Raw genomic sequence first — 18,475 nt, 5'->3', positions numbered from 1 at the left:
AAAGGCTCAAACAGAGTAATTTTGATAGGTGGATAAGGGCTTTGAAAATAGACCAAACATATGAAGCTCTCAGAGAAATTATACTTTTGGAGGAATTTAAAAATTCAATTCCTGATGTAGTGAGAACTCATGTGGAAGAACAGAGGGTTAAAATTGCGAGATTAGCAGCGGAAATGGCAGATGATTATGAATTAGTTCATAAATCAAAGATTGGTTTCTGACATCAGTTTCAGCCAGTGAGAGGTAGAACCTGGGGACATGAGAAATACTCAAGTGGTAAAGGTAAAGGTGATCTGATGGGAGACAATAAAGAGAGTGTACCTCAGATTAAAAAAGAAATCCAGGAGAGTGGAAAAGAAATGAAATGTTACAGATGTTTTCACTGTAATAAACTAGGCCATGTAAAGTCACAGTGTTGGTGGTTGAAGAAAAGCATTGGGAAGGCTGATGTGGTAAAACAGGATAAGACAGTGGGGTTTCTTAGAGTGGTAAAGGAAAACCCAAGGGAAGCGAAGGAGGTGCAAACAATTGTACAGCCTGTTCAAGAAGTAATTGTTAAGAAGGTGCCACATGTATTTAAATAATTTACTTGTGTGGGTAAAGTTTACTCATGTGTATCAGGAGGAGCAGGTAAAGAAGTCACAATTTTAAGAGATACAGGGGCTAGTCAATCTTTAATGGTAAGAGATGAGGAATTATGTAGTTTGGGAAGAATGTTGCCAGAAAAGGTGGTGATATGTGGAGTTCAGGGTGAGAGGAGTAGCGTTCCATTATATAAGGTAAGGTTGGAAAGTCCAGTGAAGAGTGGTGAAGTGGTAGTAGGAGTAACAGAGAAACTATCTTGTCCAGGAATACAGTTTATCTTGGGTAATGATATAGCTGGATCGCAGGTGGGAGTGATGCCTACTGTGGTTGATAAGCCATTGGAAAATCAGTCAACTGAAATATTGAAGGACGAATATCCTGGGATTTTCCGGATTGTGTAGTAACAAGGTCGCAAAGTCACAGGTGGAGAAATCAAAGAGTGAAGATAAAGTTGAAGTGCAATTATCAGAAACGATTTTTGATCAGATGGTTGAAAAAGAACAAGAACAGGTGGAGGATGAGGCGGATATTTTTAGTTCAGGAAAATTGGCGGAGTTACAACAGAAAGATGTAGAAATAAAACGGATATATCAGAAAGCATATACGGAAGAGGAATCTGAGAGTTTGCCAGAGTGTTATTACCGTAAAAATGATGTCTTGATGAGAAAACGGAGACCTGTACATATGCAGGCGGTTGAAAAGTGGGCAGATGTTCATCAAGTAGTATTGCCGGTAAGTTATAGAAAGGAGGTGTTGCGAGTTGCACATGAGGTACCAGTGGGAAGTCATTTGGGAATAAGGAAAACTCAAGTTAAAATCCAGAAACATTTTTATTGGCCTGGACTACATAAAGATGTAGTTAAATTTTGTCAATCATGTCACACATATCAAGTGATAGGGAAACCTCAAGCAGTGATAAAACCAGCACCATTAATACCCATTCCAGCATTTGAGGAACCTTTTACAAGGGTCCTAATCGATTGTGTAGGACCGCTTCCTAAAACAGAGTGGGAATCAATATATTTTGACTGTAATGGATGTGTCTACTAGGTTTCCAGAGGCCATTCCAGTCCGTAATATTACAGCTAAAAGGATTGTGGAGGAGTTACTTAAATTCTTTACTAGAAATGGACTACCCACAGAAATTCAATCGGATCAAGGAACAAATTTTACTTCAAAGTTATTCAAAGAAGTCATGGATAGCTTAGGAAGAAAACAATTTAAATCAACTGCGTACCATCCAGAATCGCATGGAATGTTAGAAAGGTGGCATCAGACATTAAAGACAATGGTGAGGGCGTATTGTCAAGATTAACCAGAGGATTGGGATAAAGGAATTCCATTCGTATTGTTTGCAATTAGGGATGCACCGAATGAGTCTACCAAATTTAGTCCTTTTGAACTAAATTTTGGTCATGAGGTAAGAGGACCACTTAAATTGATTAAGGAAAAATTGGTGGGTGAGAAATTGGAAATTACACTATTGGATTACGTGTCAAATTTTAGGGAACGATTAAATAGAGCAGGTGAATTGGCTAGACAACATTTGAAAGTTGCGCAAAATGTGATGAAATGCATCACGGACAAGAAATCCAAAGTTCATAGTTTTGCCAGTGGGGATAAAGTTTTAGTGTTTTTACCAGTGGTAGGGGAGCCTTTAAAAGCAAGGTTTTGTGGACCATATCAGATTGAAAGGAAATTAAGTGAGGTGAATTATGTGGTAAAAACACCAGATAGAAGGAAGACTCACCGTGTGTGTCCTGTGAATATGCTTAAAAGGTACTTTGAAAGGGAAGGAGAGAAAAAGGAGGTAAATTAAATTGGAAAATGTGGATGTTCTTAAAAATTGGGATGAATTGTTAAGTTACCTTCCAGAGGAAAATCGAACTGACCTGAAAGAGTTATTGATATCAAGTTTGTAAAGATAAATTGGGAAGTACTAAAATGGCTATATCTGATGTAGATGTGGGAAATGTTGTTCCTATCAAACAACATCCATCTGGACAATCCTTCAAAATTGGCACAGGTTAACAGAGAGATTGAGAGTATGCTGAAGAATGGCATAATTGAAGTGGGTTGCAGCCAATGGAGCTCAACTTTGTAATATGATGTTTTTAGAGGTACCTGTCATAATATCCAGTCATGTGTATAATGAGATGCAGACAGACAGTGATTGACACATAGGATGACAAGTAAGCATACAACACAGTGCAGCCAATCACCAGACAGGACACTACCACTACCACTATAAAGCCAGAGGGCACTAGGTTTCCCACTCTCTCGGGACCCAGCTACTGAGACAGTCAGAGTCCACGAGCTAGCAAGCACAAACACCATGTGATAGCAAGTCAGATCAGTATAGTGTCGACCCACAGCTGGATATGTACAGCAGTTCATCTAGTTGAATAAAACAGTGTTGGATCTTCTCCTGTGTTAGACGTCTGTTTCTAACTTCCCTGCTTCGAGTGCAGTCCACATCGAACCAACCTGCCTGACACATCAGTACCTTACCGCAATAAATTATATTTTGGTTTTAGGATATTTACTTGAGGCGAGAACTTTTTTTTAAAAATTCAGTCAGAATCCAGACACTGAATCGCACAGATTGTACTGGCTGAATTTCTAAATATGCCTTTAAAAGATTTAGCATTCTGGACAAGAGATAACAGATATTTCCTGTTCATGCCATCTCAATTCTGTATCATTTATAAAATTTGAAATTTTAATAGCCTGAAGCATTGCACTGATGTTTGGTTGTCTCGATGGCTGCTGATTTAGGGATACTGATCTGGTAGTTTATTTGGATATGTATATGAAGGTACGAGGATTGTAAAATCGTAGAATCATTACAGTGCAGCAGGAGGCCATTCAGCCCATCGGGTCTGTACCGACCCTTTGAAAGAGCACCCTACCTAGGCCCCACTCCCCTGAACCACTGTAACCCCACCTAACCTTTGGACAGAGAGGGGCAATTTATCATGACCAATCCACCTAACCTGCACATCTTTGGACTGAGGGAAGAAACCGGAGCACACAAAGGAAACCCACGCAGACACAGTGAGAAAGTGCAAATTCCACACAGACAGCCACCCGAGGCTGGAATCGAAACTGGATCAATGGCACTGTGAGGCAGCAGTGCTAACCACTATGCCACCCTGCTGCCCAAAATACATCCAATGCAGGTAAATGTAAGAATTTCCCACTATTTGGTATACACAACTTGATATTATGTCAGTCTTTGTCCACATTCCGAACATGACCTAGAGTTCTACCAAACATATCTAAGGTGCCCAGTTTAACATGCTTCTGCAATAACGCCAATGAAACTCAACATGTTGTTTTCTTTCTCCTTTAAGGTGACGATGTCCACATCCCATGAGAGAATACATTATATTTATCATTTGGAGTAATTGGTAGGGTTCTGGTGGTATGTTAGTGACTGCCAAGTCCCATCTGTGCCCAGAAGGTCAGGATACCTCAGACAATTGAGTTTTGGATGAGTTGCTGGCTCAGGATTTCCTCTCTCTGTCTTTTCTCACTGCCAGTGTTCGGCGATTGTTTTGCAGCAAGCTGCACCAGTTTTTATTTGTCTGCGCCAGGTGTAGCAATCCTCATTGAATCATAGAATTTACACTGCGAAAGGAGGCCATTCAGCCCATCGAGTCTGCACTGGCCCTTGGAAAGAGCACCCTACATTAGCCCACACCTCCACCCTATCCCCATAACCCAGTAACCCCACCTAATCTTTTGGACACTAATGGGCAATTTAGCATGACCCATCCACCTAACCTGCCCATCTTTGGATGAGCTTTGTCCAGAACTCAAAGTCAAGGTCGTTGTAGTGCCTCCTTTGGCCATCATGTGAATGTACAGCAGACAAGGTTTTTTATACATAATATGCTTTGATGAATGTCAGTGACAACATGAGCAGCCAGATTTAATTGGGACTGTGGTTGTTTGGTATGCCTGCTCGGGTGGGCACCTCAGTGTCTGGCATTTTGTCCTGTTACCTGACATTCAGAAGCTTCCAAGACAGCGGAGGTGAAAGTGGTTGAGCTTTTCGGCATGGTGATGATGCACAGCCCAAGTTTTGCGATGCGTAGAGCAGAGTGGGCAGGATTATTGCTCTAAAGACTTTCAGCTAGGTGGACAGACTTACTGCTCTTCATCCCCAGACTGAAGTTTGAAGTCTACCGAAGTCTACACTCATTGTGACAAAACCTGCAATGAAGTTCAACATTTGGCGCGATCTATCGGCTGCGTCCCGCCAGATCCGGGGTGAGACACAGCTGGTAGATCCTGGGAGAGGCCTCCTCCAGGATTCCTGACGGCTGTTACGCTTCATGGGATCTAACCAGATCTCGTGAGACGTCGCAATCCGGATCCCACCTATAATGAACAGGACCCAGTCTCGCCCGGGTGAGTGAGTTTAAGGCCCTACTTAGCTGTGCTCGCGCCAGATGTAACAGCCACCCGGCATCTACCGGCCTCAGTGAGGAGACCCTCAGCCGGGCATCGTTCACTACTGGTTCCAACAAATGGTGATCAGGCAGAATGTTACCTGGGAGGGTCTGGTCTCCCAGACAATCAGAGGCTCCTGGGTGGTCGGCCTCGAGGAAGGGTGGCACCCTGACACTGCTGGTGACACTGCCAAGCTGGCAGGAGCACTGTCAGGTTGCCAGGCTGGCAGTGCCAAGGTGCCAGGCTGGAATTTTGCCCATTCCAGGGATTGGACCCATGGATACCCTGCCGGTGTGAGGATTTGATTTGATTTGATTTATTATTGTCACATGTATTCGTATACAGTGAAAAGTATTGTTTCTTGCATGCTGTACAAACAATGCATACCATACATAGGGAAGGAAGGAGAGACTGCAGAATATAATGTTACAGTTATAGCAAGGTGTAGAGAAAAGATCAACTTAATACGAGGTAGGTCCATTCAAAAGTCTGATGGCAGCAGGGAAGAAGCTGTTCTTGAGTCAGTTGGTACGTGACTTCAAACTTTGGTACATTTTTCCTGACGGAAGAAGGTGGAAGAGAGTATGTCCGGGGTGTGTGGGGCCCTTAATTCTGCTGGCTGCCTTTCTGAGGCAGCGTGAATTATAGATGGAGTCAGTGGATGGGAGGCTGGTTTGCGTGATGGACTGGGCTACATTCACGACCTTTTGTAGTTTCCTGTGGTCTTGGGCAGAGCAGGCTCCGTACCAAGCTGTGATACAACCAGAAAGAATGCTTTCTATGGTGCATCTGTAGAAGTTGGTGAGGGTCGTAGCTGACATGCCAAACATCCTTAGTCTTCTGAGAAAGTAGTCGATGGTGGGCTTTCGTAACTATAGTGTTGGCATGGGGGGACCAGGACACGTTGTTGGTGATCTGTACACCTAAAAACTTGAAGCTCTCGACCCTTTCTACTTCGTTCCCATTGATGTAGACAGGGGCATGTTCTCCACTATGCTTCCTGAAGTCGATGACAATCTCCTTCGTTTTGTTAACATTGAGGGAGAGATTATTGTCGTCGCATCAGTTCACCAGATTCTCTATTGTACTCTGTCTCGTCATTGTTTGAAATCCGACCCACTATGTTGGTGTCATCAGCAAATTTGAAAATCGAGTTGGAGGGGAATTTGGCCACACAGTCATAGGTGTATAAGGAGTATAGTAGGGGGCTGAGGACACAGCCTTGTGGGGCACCGGTGTTGAGGATGATCGTGGAGGAGGTGTTGTTGCCTATCTTTACTGATTGTGGCCTCTGGGTTAGAAAGTTCAGGATCCAGTCGCAGAGCGAGGAGCCGAGGCCAAGGCCATGGAGTTTGGAAATGAGTTTCATAGGAATGATGGTGTTGAAGGCTAAGTTGTAGTCGATAAATAGGAGTCTGACAGAGGTGTCTTTGTTATCTAGGTGTTCCAGGGTAGAGTGCAGGGCCATGGAGATGGCGTCTGCTGTGGACCTGTTGCAGCGGTAGGCGAACTGTAGTGGATCAAGGCAATCCAGGAGGCTGGAGTTGATTCGTGCCATGACTAACCTTTCGAAGCACTTCATGATGATGGATGTCAGGGCAACTGGACAATAGTCATTAAGGCACACTGCTTGACATTCTTTTGGTACAGGGATGATGGTCGTCTTCTTGAAGCAGATAGGGACCTCAAATTGTTGTAAAGAGAGGTTGAAGATGTCTGCGAATACCCCCACCAGCTGATCCGTGCAAGACCTGAGTGCTCGTCCATGTACCCCATTGGGCCAGTGGCTTTCCGTGGGTTGACCTTCGAGAAGGCTGCTCTGACATCTGCAATGGTGATCTCAGATACAAGTTCATCCGCGGCTTCTGGGGTGGAGAGCTCGTTCTTGCTGACCTCTTGCTCAAAGCGGGCATAGAATGCATTGAGCTCATCAGGGAGGGGTGCATTGGAGCCGGTGATTTTACATGCCTTCATCTTGTAGCCCGTTACGTCTTGCAGACCTTGTCATAGACGGCGGGGACCCGTGTGGCTAACCTGGGACTCGAGCTTGGTCCGGTACTGTCTTTTGGCATCTTTGATGGATTTCTTTAGATCTTATCTGGCTTTCTTGTAGAAGGCAAGGTCGCCTGACTTGAACGCCTCAGACCTAGACTTCAGCAAGCAGTGGATATCCCTGTTCATCCAGGGTTTCCGGTTGGGAAACACGTGGATTTGCTTCTTTGGCACACAGTCTTCTACACTCTTACGAATGAAGTCAGTTACTGTACTGGTGTACTCATTCAGGCTGGTCGCAGAGTTTTTAAATACTGACCAGTCCACTGACCAACAATGCACGACTTTCTTTGACGGATTCTCCCGCTTCAGTTTTTGCTTATAAGCCGGGAGCAGGAGCACAGCCTTGTGGTTGTCATAATATCCACTCATGTATATAATGAGGTGCATACAGGCAGTGATTGACACATAGGATGACCAGTAAGCACACAACACAGCACAGCCAATCACCAGACAGGGCACTACCACTATAAGGCCATAAAGCCAGAGGGCACTAGGTTTCCCGCTCTCTCGGGACCCAGCTGCTGAGACAGTCAGAGTGCACGAGCTAGCAAGCACAAACACCATGCGGTAGCTAGTAAGTCTGGTCAGGCTACTACAAGGTCACTAGTCAGATCAGTATAGTGTCGACCCACAGCTGAATACGTACAGCAGTTCATCTTGTTGAATAAAACAGTGTTGGATCTTCTCCTGTGTTAGACATCTGTTTCTAACTTCCCTGCATCGAGTGCAGTCCACATCGAATCAACCTGCCTCACACATCATGGTCCCAGAGTAATACTGATATTGACGGACCTACCTCGAGTGAATCAGCATCGACCAGCAAGCAGCCATCCAGTGAAATGGAAAACATCCCGCCTCCTCTGCAACTCCGCATCTCCGGCAACCTCGGCGCCAACTGGAAAATCTTCCAGCAAAAGTTCCTCTTGTACATCGAGGCCTCCGACCTCGAGGCAGCATCGGATTCCAGGAAGATGGCGCTATTTCTCTCCACTGCGGGGGACCACGCCATCCATATCTACAATTCGCTTACGTTCGCCAACGGCGAAGACAAAACAAAATTCAAAACAGTCCTGCTGAAGTTCGACAGCCACTGCGACATTGAGGTGAATGAGAGCTTTGAACGGTACATCTTCCAGCAGAGGCTTCAGAGTAAGGGTGAACCTTTTCAGTCCTTCTTGACCCATCTCCGCATCCTAGCGCAGTGATGTAACTATGACTCGACGGCTGATTCTATGATCCCGGGATCAGATTGTTTTCGGGGTCCACTCCGACTCCCAGCAGCAGCTCCTTAAAGTCAAACCCTCTCTGTCGCTATCGAGACGTGCGTTATCCATGAGCATGCCAAGAATCGTTACTCCCACATCAGGGCGGCAGAAACTGCAAAGCTGGCCTCCCATGAGGCAGGAAGGGTGCAGGCCATTGCACAGATGCAGGGCCTGAGCATCGAGGAGAGTGGCCGTTTCGCACACTTTCCTCAGATCCCTGCGCATGCGCGCCACGACCGAGTGGACGATGAGACCGAAAACCCGACTGCACAGGTGCGTACGTCGGCCAACCGCACTGCGCATGCGCGATGGCGCACGGATCACGCTGACATCAGCGTCATGACGTGTCCGAATTGTGGCTCCGCCCAATTAAAGCGGCAATGTCCGGCAAGAGGACGGCGCTGTCTCCAGTGTGGCAAGCTTGGCCGCTACGCAGCCCTCTGCAGATCCGCTCCACCGCTCAGCAGCCAAGGCATGCCAGATTTTGATCCCGACAGCCCAATGGACCATGATGCTGACTGCCTCAAGTCTCCATATTGGGTGGGCATCATAGCCACACATGAGCAGGCCTCCACCACACCTGTGCAACGCCTCTCGATCCTCAGTGTGGATCCCGACGACGAGTGGTGTGCTATCCTCACAGTTAACAAGGCTCGCATCCAATTTAAACTGGACACCAGCCCGTCTGCGAACCTCATTTCACAATCCGACCTCGACACCAGAGCTCTGTGCACACAGGAGGGTGCAGGGGGGACCCAAGAACCCCTTATACACAAGATGGGGCATTTAGGTGGGTCCGGTAGTCACGTCGGGTGGGTAGAGAGATTGGGACACCGTTTAAAACTGGCGTCCCGATGTCTTCCTGCACTGAGAGTGATGGAATTTACGCTGAGTGCGGCCTTGGAGGGCGTTCCCCACTGGGGCACTGAAATAAAAAAGAGTGCTGTTAAATAGCGGGGTACTTCCTGGTGCTACAAGCACCACCCAGAACGGGGGCTCATCTTTCTATTAGGCACTTTAGAACTTCCAGATTCAATATTGAGCTCAATTATTTCCGCTCATACGCTCTGCCTTGATTTTGTTTCATTTTACTTTATTGCTTTTGGTTTTTTCTCTCTCTCTCATTTGTTTCTGCATGGCAACTGTGGGTCATTCTGCCATTCGCATCATCTCCAGTCACATCTTTTGGCCCTTTACTTGTCCCGTTGTCACTCTCTTTAGCCTTGTACCATCAACCCTTGCATCATTTAATCTCTTGCTTTCCATCCTATCACTCTCCTACCCTCTCCATAAATGTTGCCAGGCCCCTGAGATATTCCCTGTTTTTAATGTTAGCTTGCTTCTCAAATGGCTTGCATATCAGGAGAGTATTTTAATAACTATGCCTGAGTCAATCACAACAGAAAGAGCGTAATTAGTTAACACAACTAATATCATTGCAAAGGTTAAGCATTCAAAATTACAATAGACACCTCGGCAAAGGTTATTAATTAAGTGTTAATTGCTACAGCAATTTAAGTGCATCATAGTCGCTCAATCTCTTCATTACAGTATCGCAAAGTCACATTTAATCACGCAGATTACTGTACAGATTAGCAAGGTTATCTTTTTCCAGATGTCAATCAGCGAGATGGGAATTTAGGGAATGATGTAAATAGTTGATTTTAATACGTGTTTGATATCAATGGGTACAATTGGTCAGTTTACACTATTTAACAGTTTTTAGTGATAATCTACAACCAAATGACTATAATTCATGCTTCTGATACACTTAAAAGCTTCTTGATTTGTTCCATTTTCTGCTTATTCACCAAAGTTACCCTATCATTTAGATCCTCGGCTGGCTGCTACGTTAAATTTATCACACCTGTGGATTCCATGGTAACTGAAAACAACCTTTCCCGATCTGATGAAGGAATCATATCTGAAAGAAAATTGTTCTGTGCTCTCCGCACACCCTCAGTGTTTTCTGCTTTAGTTTCATATTTCCAGCACCTCTGCAGTATTCCCTTTGTGTGTGTTTGATGTGCTTTGTGAGAGTTTTTGTCTCAGCATTCCTGCCTTTCCGCCATCTTGGATTTCCAGTACAAATTGACGTGGTTTTCTCAACATACAAGCAGTCTGTTTCTGGGAGCTACCTTCCCAAAGGACTTTGTAGACACATCGGGCGGGATTGTGTGATCCTGATGCTCAGTATTGACACCGTTGTAAACGCCGTCGCGTTTCCCGACGGCGTCAACATGGCCTCAGGATCGGCAATTCTGGCCCCTACAGGGAGCCAGCACGGCACTGGAGCGACCAAATGGGTGCTGCGGGGTTCATGCATACGCAGTGGCACCCGATCGCTGACCAGGCCACAGCGGAGGCCGCTCGGACCCCACCTCCCCCCACACAGGCCGCCCCCGGACCTTTCTACACCGAGGTCCCGCCGGGTAATAATAATAATAATTGCTTATTGTCACAAGTAGGCTTCAGTGAAGTTACTGTGAAAAGCCCCTAGTCGCCACATTCCGGCACCTGTTCAGGGAGGCCGGTACGGGGTAAGACCAGGTTAGAACGGCGCCGGAGGGACTCGGGTTTTTTGGTACGGCCATTTGGCCCACCCCGGGTGGAGAATCACTGGGGGGGGCCCCGGGCTGAGAGGATCCCGCCCATCATGAGGGCAATTATGGGACGGTTGTTGTTTATGAATATCTGGCTCCAGCTCTTTGGGTGGGGTGGGCTGCAGCGTACGAATGCTCAGCCCTCAAGTCCAGAAACACCAGCTCGTGCATCCCCACCTTGACCATTAGCCAGCAAACTGGGGTTTACCGTTTTTTAAAAATTCTTTACTGGGATATGGTTATTGCTGGCTGGGCCAGTGTTCTTATTGCCCATCCCTAACTGTCCTAGAGAAGGTGGTGGTGAGCAGTTTTCATCGTGGGAGACATAAAATCCCTAGAGTACAGAAGGTGACCACTCGGCCCACCCAGTCTACATCGACCCTCTGAAAGAGTGCCCTACCTAGGCTCATTTCCCCGCCCTGCCCCCGTAACCCCACCTAACCTTCACATCTTTGGGCACTCAGGGGAAATTTAGCATGGCCAATCCACCTAACCTACACATCTTTGGATGTGGGTGGAAACCAGATGTCTTGAACGCTGCAGTCCATGAGGTGCATGTACATCCAGACTGCTGACAGGGAAGGAGTTCCAGAATCTTGATCCGGCGACAGTCAAGAAACAGCAATCTGTTTTGGCAAAATATATTTTATGTATAAAATATCTAAAAGATACATTACAAAATGTGTACACTTCAGGGCAGCACGGTAGCATAAGTGATTAGCACTGTGGCTTCACAGTGCCAGGATCCCAGATTCAATTCCCTGCTGGGTCACTGTCTGTGCGGAGTCTGCACTTTATCCCCGTGTCTGCGTGAGTTTCCTCCGGGTGCTCCGGTTTTCTCCCACAGTCCAAAGACATGCAGGTTAGGTGGATTGGCCATGATAAATTGCCCTGAGTGACCAAAAAAGGTTAGATGGGGTTATTGGGTTACGGGGATAGGGTGGAAGTGAGGGCTTAAATGGGTCGGTGCAGACTCGATGGGCCGAATGGCCTCCTTCTGCACTGAATGTTCTGTGTTCTATGTTCTAAAATATTTCAAATTATAATGATCGTCACAACACCCTGGGCCGGTGCACAGTCAGTCCAGTCCCACTTGACCTGGAGTCACAACACAAGTGAATTAATCAATCTAATTCTTAGAAAAGTACCCAAAGTCTTTGACTCCTGGCTGCCCAATAAGTCACCAGGCGTGCATGTTTTTAAACGATTACTGTTACTTTAACAAGAACTATAATGAAATATGCAGCGAATACAACTGGTTAACTATCACCTAATTCCTAACACACACACACACACACACACACACACAGAGGGGAAGAAAGGGGGTAAAAGAACATCAGTAAAAGCAAAACAGAGGGTTGGATTCTCCGATCGCCGGAACCAAAACCGCATGATTATGCTGGAATAGAGGCGCAGAGTCTTTCCGATGGAGAACGCTGTACACCATTGGGACGGCACCAGGACGTCACCTGAGGCACTCCCTCGATGCTCTACCTCCGATGGGCCGAGTCCCCGACGGCATGGGACACAGGTCCTCACACCTTTCAAGGACCTCGAGTGGCGGCTGCAGACTGTCCAGCGCCACCACAGTGGGGGCGGGAGCCATTCCGCTGGCGGGGGGGGGGGGGGGCGCTCTCGGCACGGGCTGGGAGGACTGGTGGGGGGTGATCCGGGGCTGACGAGGGAGGATTACATGGGGGCAGTTTTTGGCAGGCCGGGTGCGCGCGTGGCCGCCGCCATGTTGGAAGGCCCGGCCGCCACAGGCCGTTACCGTGCGCACGCGCGGCCGCGGACCTGGCAACTCTACGGCCGTGTCGCAGGTAAAGCCGGGGGCTTTGTACGGCGTGGCTGCTCGACCCCCACCAGGCAGAGGATCGGTGTGGGGGCGGCGCCAACGTTTTGGCCGTAAGACCAGACGGATCCTGTGGACATAACTGCAGAATCGGAGAATCCAGCCTCGAGTCTTTGTTTCAAATGGATGTGTCCAGCACCTTGGGCGTCATTCTCCGACCCCCCAGAGGGTCGGAGAATGGCCGTTGGCCGCCGTGAATCCCGTCCCCGCCGGTTGCCGAAGTCTCCGAAGGGAGAAAAGTCGGCGGGGCGTTAATGTCGCCGCTGCCGTCGGAGAATGTCACGGGTCTGCGCAAGGCAGCCGATTTTCGGCCTGCCGATATTCTCCCTTCCGGATGGGCCGAAGTCCCGTCGACGTGATGACCGGTCACGTCGACGTAAATTAAACCTCCTTTTCATCGGCGTCACGCCGACCAGCGTGGAGGTGAGTGACGGCCTGGGGGTTGGCTCTGGGCAGGCGATGGCGTGGCTGCAGTCTGAATGCGTGAGGAGAGGTGTGTCTCGGGTTGTGTGTGTGTGTGTGCGGCGGGGGGGCGGGGGGGGGGGTTAGAGTAGGCTGGGCTCCGGGGGAGTGCCGGAAGGGGGGTCCGTGCCGGGGAGGGGGATGGGGGGGTCCGTGCCGGGGAGGGGAATGGGGGGGTCCATGCCGGGGAGGGGGATGGGGGGGGTCCTTACGGGGAGAGGGATGGGGGGTCCGTGCCGGGGTGGAGGTTGGGGGGGGTCCGTGCCGGGGTGGAGGTTGGGGGGGGGGGTCTGTGCCGGGGTGGAGGTTGGGGGGGGGTCCGTGCCGGGGAGGGGGATGGGGGGTCCGTGCCGGGGTGAGGTTGTGGGGGGGTCCGTTCCGTTCCAGGGGATGGGGGGTCCGTGCCGGGGTGGAGGTTGGGGGTGGGGGGGGTCCGTGCTGGGGTGGAGGTTGGGGGGGGGTCCGTGCCGGGGTGGAGGTTGGGGGGGGTCCGTGCCGGGGTGGAGGTTGGGGGGGGGTCCGTGCCGGGGTGGAGGTTGGGGGGGGTCCGTGCCAGTGAGGGGGAGTCCGTGCCGGGGTGGAGGTTGGGGGGGGGTCCGTGCCGGGGTGGAGGTTGGGGGGTCCATGCCGGGGTGGAGGTTGGGGGGGGGGTCCGTGCCGGGGTGGAGGTTGGGGGGGGAGTCCGTGCCGGGGAGGGGGATGGGGGGTCCGTGCCGGGATGGAGGTTGGGGGGGTCCGTGCCGGGGAGGGGGAGGGGGGTCCGTGCTGGGGTGGAGGTTCGGGGGGGGTCCGTGCCGGGGTGGAGGTTGGGGGGGGGTCCGTGCCGGGGTGGAGGTTGGGTGGGGGGGTCCGTGCCGGGGAGGGGGATGGGGGGTCCGTGCCGGGGTGGAGGTTGGGGAGGGGTCTGTGCCGGGGTGGAGGTTGGGGGGGTGTCCGCGCCGGGCTGGAGGTTGGGGGGGGGGTCCGTGCCGGGGAGGGGGATGCGAGGGCAAGTGAGTTGGTCCACCTGGCCAGGTGCCAGCCTCCAACAGCTGGACCCATGCGGTCCATGCCACCTGGCTGGGGGGAGGAGGGGATATGGGCAATGATGACATGTCGTTGTTCCCCTCCCCCCCACCAGGCCGTCATATTTTCCGATCATACAGCGATGTTGGCCGCCGTGGCGGCAGCCGCTCATGTCTATATTGCCCTGGATGAGGAGGAGGAGGAGCGTGCCAGAGAGGCGGCGCAGGCTGCCGCAGAGGGACAGGCGGCAGCCGCCCAGGCTGGAGGGACACCTGACCGACAGGACGAGGAGGGGGAGGAGGACGTCGCGGCCCCACGGCAACGGAGGCACCCGAGGGCGCCCCGTGTGTACCGGCCCCGGCAGTCATACCAGGACCTCACGGACCGGGAATGCAGGAGGAGACTCCGGATGAGGCGGGAAACCGTGGTACACATCTGCCACCTGCTGGCACACCTGTCACCGCGTGGCACTGGCGGGGGACACCCTCTCCCCGTGTCCGTCAAGGTTACGGTGGCCCTGAACGTTTCTGCAACGGGGTCATTCCAGGCATCGAGTGGGGACCTGTCCGGCATATCGCAGACATCGGTGCATCGGTGCATCCGGGCAGTGACAGGTGCCCTATATGCCATGGCGCACCGCTACATCCGCTTCCCCGTGGACCGGGCCAGCCAAGATGCCCGGGCCGTGGGCTTCTCTGCCGTGGCCGGGTTCCCCATGGTCCAGGGCGCGATCGATGGGATGCACGTCGCCGTGCGGCCACCTGCAGATAACAGGGCCGTGTTCACCAATAGGAAGGGGACCTATTCGATGAACATACAGGTGGTCTGCGACCACCGCATGATGATCCTGCACGTCTGCGCCCGTTACCCAGGCAGTGTACACGACTCATTCGTGTTGTCGCGGTCATCCATCCCCGGCATGTACGAGGGACGCCATCCCCGGCTGAGGGGCTGGTTGCTGGGCGACAGGGGCTACCCATTGCGATCGTGGCTGATGACGCCTATACGGAGGCCACGCAATGAGGCAGAGAACCGCTACAATGGTGCCCATGTAGCGACAAGGGGAGTGATAGAGAGGTGCTTTGGCGTGCTGAAGATGAGTTTCAGGTGCCTGGACCTCTCTGGGGGCGCCCTCCAGTATCGGTCAGATAGGGTCGGCCGCATCATTGTGGTCTTCTGCGTCCTGCACAATATAGCCCAGCAGAGGGGCGATGTGCCGCAGGCAGAGGAGGGCGGAGTGGAGGAGCAGCAGGAAGAGGCCCAGTCCTCCCCAGATGAGGGGGGGATGGGGGCAATGGTCAGGGCAGACGGGGTAGACACAGGCGGGTGGCTGTCCACCGTTACCGGCTGGCCCAGCGGGCACGGGACAGACTGATAGCCGCCCGCTTCACTGACTAGATGGGCGTGGGAATCGGGTAGTATGGCCACAGACCGCACACCATGGCAACAGCCGACCACCCACACCCCCCACCCATCCACCCACCCAGCACCCTCACCCCCCTCCCCAACCCCCACACACCCCACCCGCATGCACACCACCCCCCCCATTGCCGATCCACCGGCGGCACAACGGGCCGGGCTCACACAGTTGCGGGTGGACGCGTGTCTATCGCAGGCCATGGAGGATGATGACAACCCGCCCTGCGGTGAGCTCTGGCTCTCCATCGTTGGACTATGTCTGACCCATGGCCACAGTACCACCATCCACCCGGACCATCCCTGCATGCGGCTGTGACACTGCAGCGCACGGTCCCGTCCTCTGCCCGGGGGATGTTGATGGTGGCCCAGGGGGAAGGGGGCAGACTCACCTGGGGCTGAGGTAAGACCACCCCTCACACACACACTTGCGCTCAACGTACATGACACCCCCGCACGCTTTGGACAGAGCACAAAGGCAGCTTCTGTAGGTGTAACATTGACTTTAATAACCAAAGGAGTTCATACACGTGCCCTAGCCCCTAAAACTCATCTGTGCCCTGCACCCGTGCCAACTTAGTCAGTGTCTAATTGTTTGGCCTTGCGGGCCCTTTGACTACGTCTACGTGGTTCCCCAGACGGTACAGCAGAACTGGAGGTGGACTCCTGTGATTCCTGCCCTCTGATACTGGATCCCTTTGGCGGCCGTTTCCTGGGGCGTCCTGGCCTAGATGGGCCAGGCTGCGGCCCGGGCGACTGGGATGGTGAGCTGCCAGCCTGTCCTGCCCGTTGCCCACCCGATGCACCTGGGACGGAAGGGGGGAGTCCGAGGTGTCGCGGTGTACCGGGACCTCCCCTACAGGGGGAGCCGGGACGGACCACACCACCTCCTCCTCCCTCGGGGTGCCCGATGGCCCCCAGGCCTCTACATGGGTGGGGGATGCGAACGGACTGGCCATCCGACGCCCCCCCGACATCTGGCACTGCCAGTCCTGGAGGCCCATGCTGGTGTCGACAGGGGTCTGCAGGTTTGCAGCCATGGAGCCCAGGGGGTTGGCAAACCCTGTCTGTGACAGTGCGACGCCAGCTCGCACATGGCCACTGGCGCCGATGCCCTCAGCGATGGCCTGCAGAGACTGGGCCATGGCCTGCTGAGACTGGCCCATGGCCTGCTGAGACTGGGCCATGGCCTGCTGAGACTGGGCCATGGCCTGCAGAGACTGGGCTATGGCGTTGAGCGCCTCTGCCATCTGGCGCTGGCACTGGCTCATGGCCTCCTGTGAGAGGGCAGCCATTTCCTGGTACACAGACGCCGCCTGCACGGAAAGCCCCAGGCCTCGCAAACCGTTCCCCATGTCTGACACCGTCGCACCCATTGCCTCCACCGCGGACGCCACCCGTGCGGTGTCGGCCTGGGTAGCACGCATGACCGGCACCACTCCCAGCTCCTGGACGCGGGTGGACTCCTCCACCTGCGACTGCAGCCGCCGCAAGCCGCCCGTCACCCTCTTCGCTCGTCTCCGGGTCCGTGGTTGCATCGGATCTATGTGTGGGTGTGGTAACTCCAGGAACCCGGGATCCATCTGAGCGGCAGATGTTCGCTTGGGCTGGGCTGCCCTCCGACCGCCCGGCCCCTCTGCTGCTCCTACCTCCACCTGCTGTACCGGGACGGCTGTGTTGTGCGCACCAGTGAGTGTACCAGACGCCTCATCATTAAAGTGCCCAACCGAGGTGAGTGTTTCTGCGATGGTGGAGGGTGTTGGTGGCAGCAGTGGCGTTGTGTCGTGCTCTTCGTCCCACTCTGAGTCCATGGCACTTTGGGGTGGGGGTTCGTCTCCACCCATCCACTCTGAGTCACTGTCCGGTATTTCGTCTTCCTGGGTAGTGCTGTCCCGGGTAGGGGTGTCCTGGGCAGTGCTGTCCCGGGTAGTGGTGTCCCGGGTAGTGGTGTCCCGGGTAGTGGTGTCCTGGGTAGTGGTGTCCTGGGTAGTGGTGTCCTGGGTAGTGGTGTCCTGGCTCGGATGTGACGGGGGCCTGCGCTGCCCCCCTCGTCGCTGGGTGGTCGCTCCCGCACGTGACGGGGGTGTCGTCTCCCTGTTGCTCCAGGTCTCTCCGTCTCCCGTGGTGTGCGAGGGGCATCCTGCGGGCGTCGCATGCTGGAGGGTGCGGGTCTCTCCGTCTCCCGTGGAGTGCGAGGGGCATCCTGCGGGCATCGCATGCTGGAGGGTGCGGGTCTCTCCGTCTCCCGTGGTGTGCGAGGGGCATCCTGCGGGCGTCGCATGCTGGAGGGTCCGGGTCTCTCCGTCTCCCGTGGCCTCCGAGGTGCATCCTGCGGGCGTCGTATGCTGGAGGGTCCGGGTCTCTCCGTCTCCCGTGGCCTCCGAGGGGCATCCTGCGGGCGGTCTGCATCTGCGGGGATGGGTGCCTGGACGTTTGGTCCTGCGATACACAATGAAGCATGCATGGTTAGACATCAGGCAGTGATCAGGTGATATGGGGGAGGGGGATATAGGGGAGGGGGATATGGGGACGGGCTTTCGGTGGCTCACTTGCTACTACGCCCCCGACCTCTGCATCAGCAACCTCCCGGTCGTCAGGTCCGCCAGCCAGTTCCAGGGCCCTTTCCTCGTGTTCGGTCAGTGGCCTCTCATCAGCGGGGCCTCCTCCAGTCCTCACATGCTCCCTATTGTTGTGTGCGCGCTTATCCTGTGGGGGGGGGGGAGGGTGGCAGGGGTAAAAGGCAACACTGTTAGGCAGGTATATGAATGCAC

This window comes from Scyliorhinus torazame, chromosome 3 (assembly GCF_047496885.1).
Source record: "Scyliorhinus torazame isolate Kashiwa2021f chromosome 3, sScyTor2.1, whole genome shotgun sequence".
In the NCBI taxonomy this organism is placed as follows: Eukaryota; Metazoa; Chordata; class Chondrichthyes; order Carcharhiniformes; family Scyliorhinidae; genus Scyliorhinus; species Scyliorhinus torazame.
The sequence above is the reverse complement of the archived record's forward strand: the minus strand, read 5'-3'. Positions refer to the sequence as shown.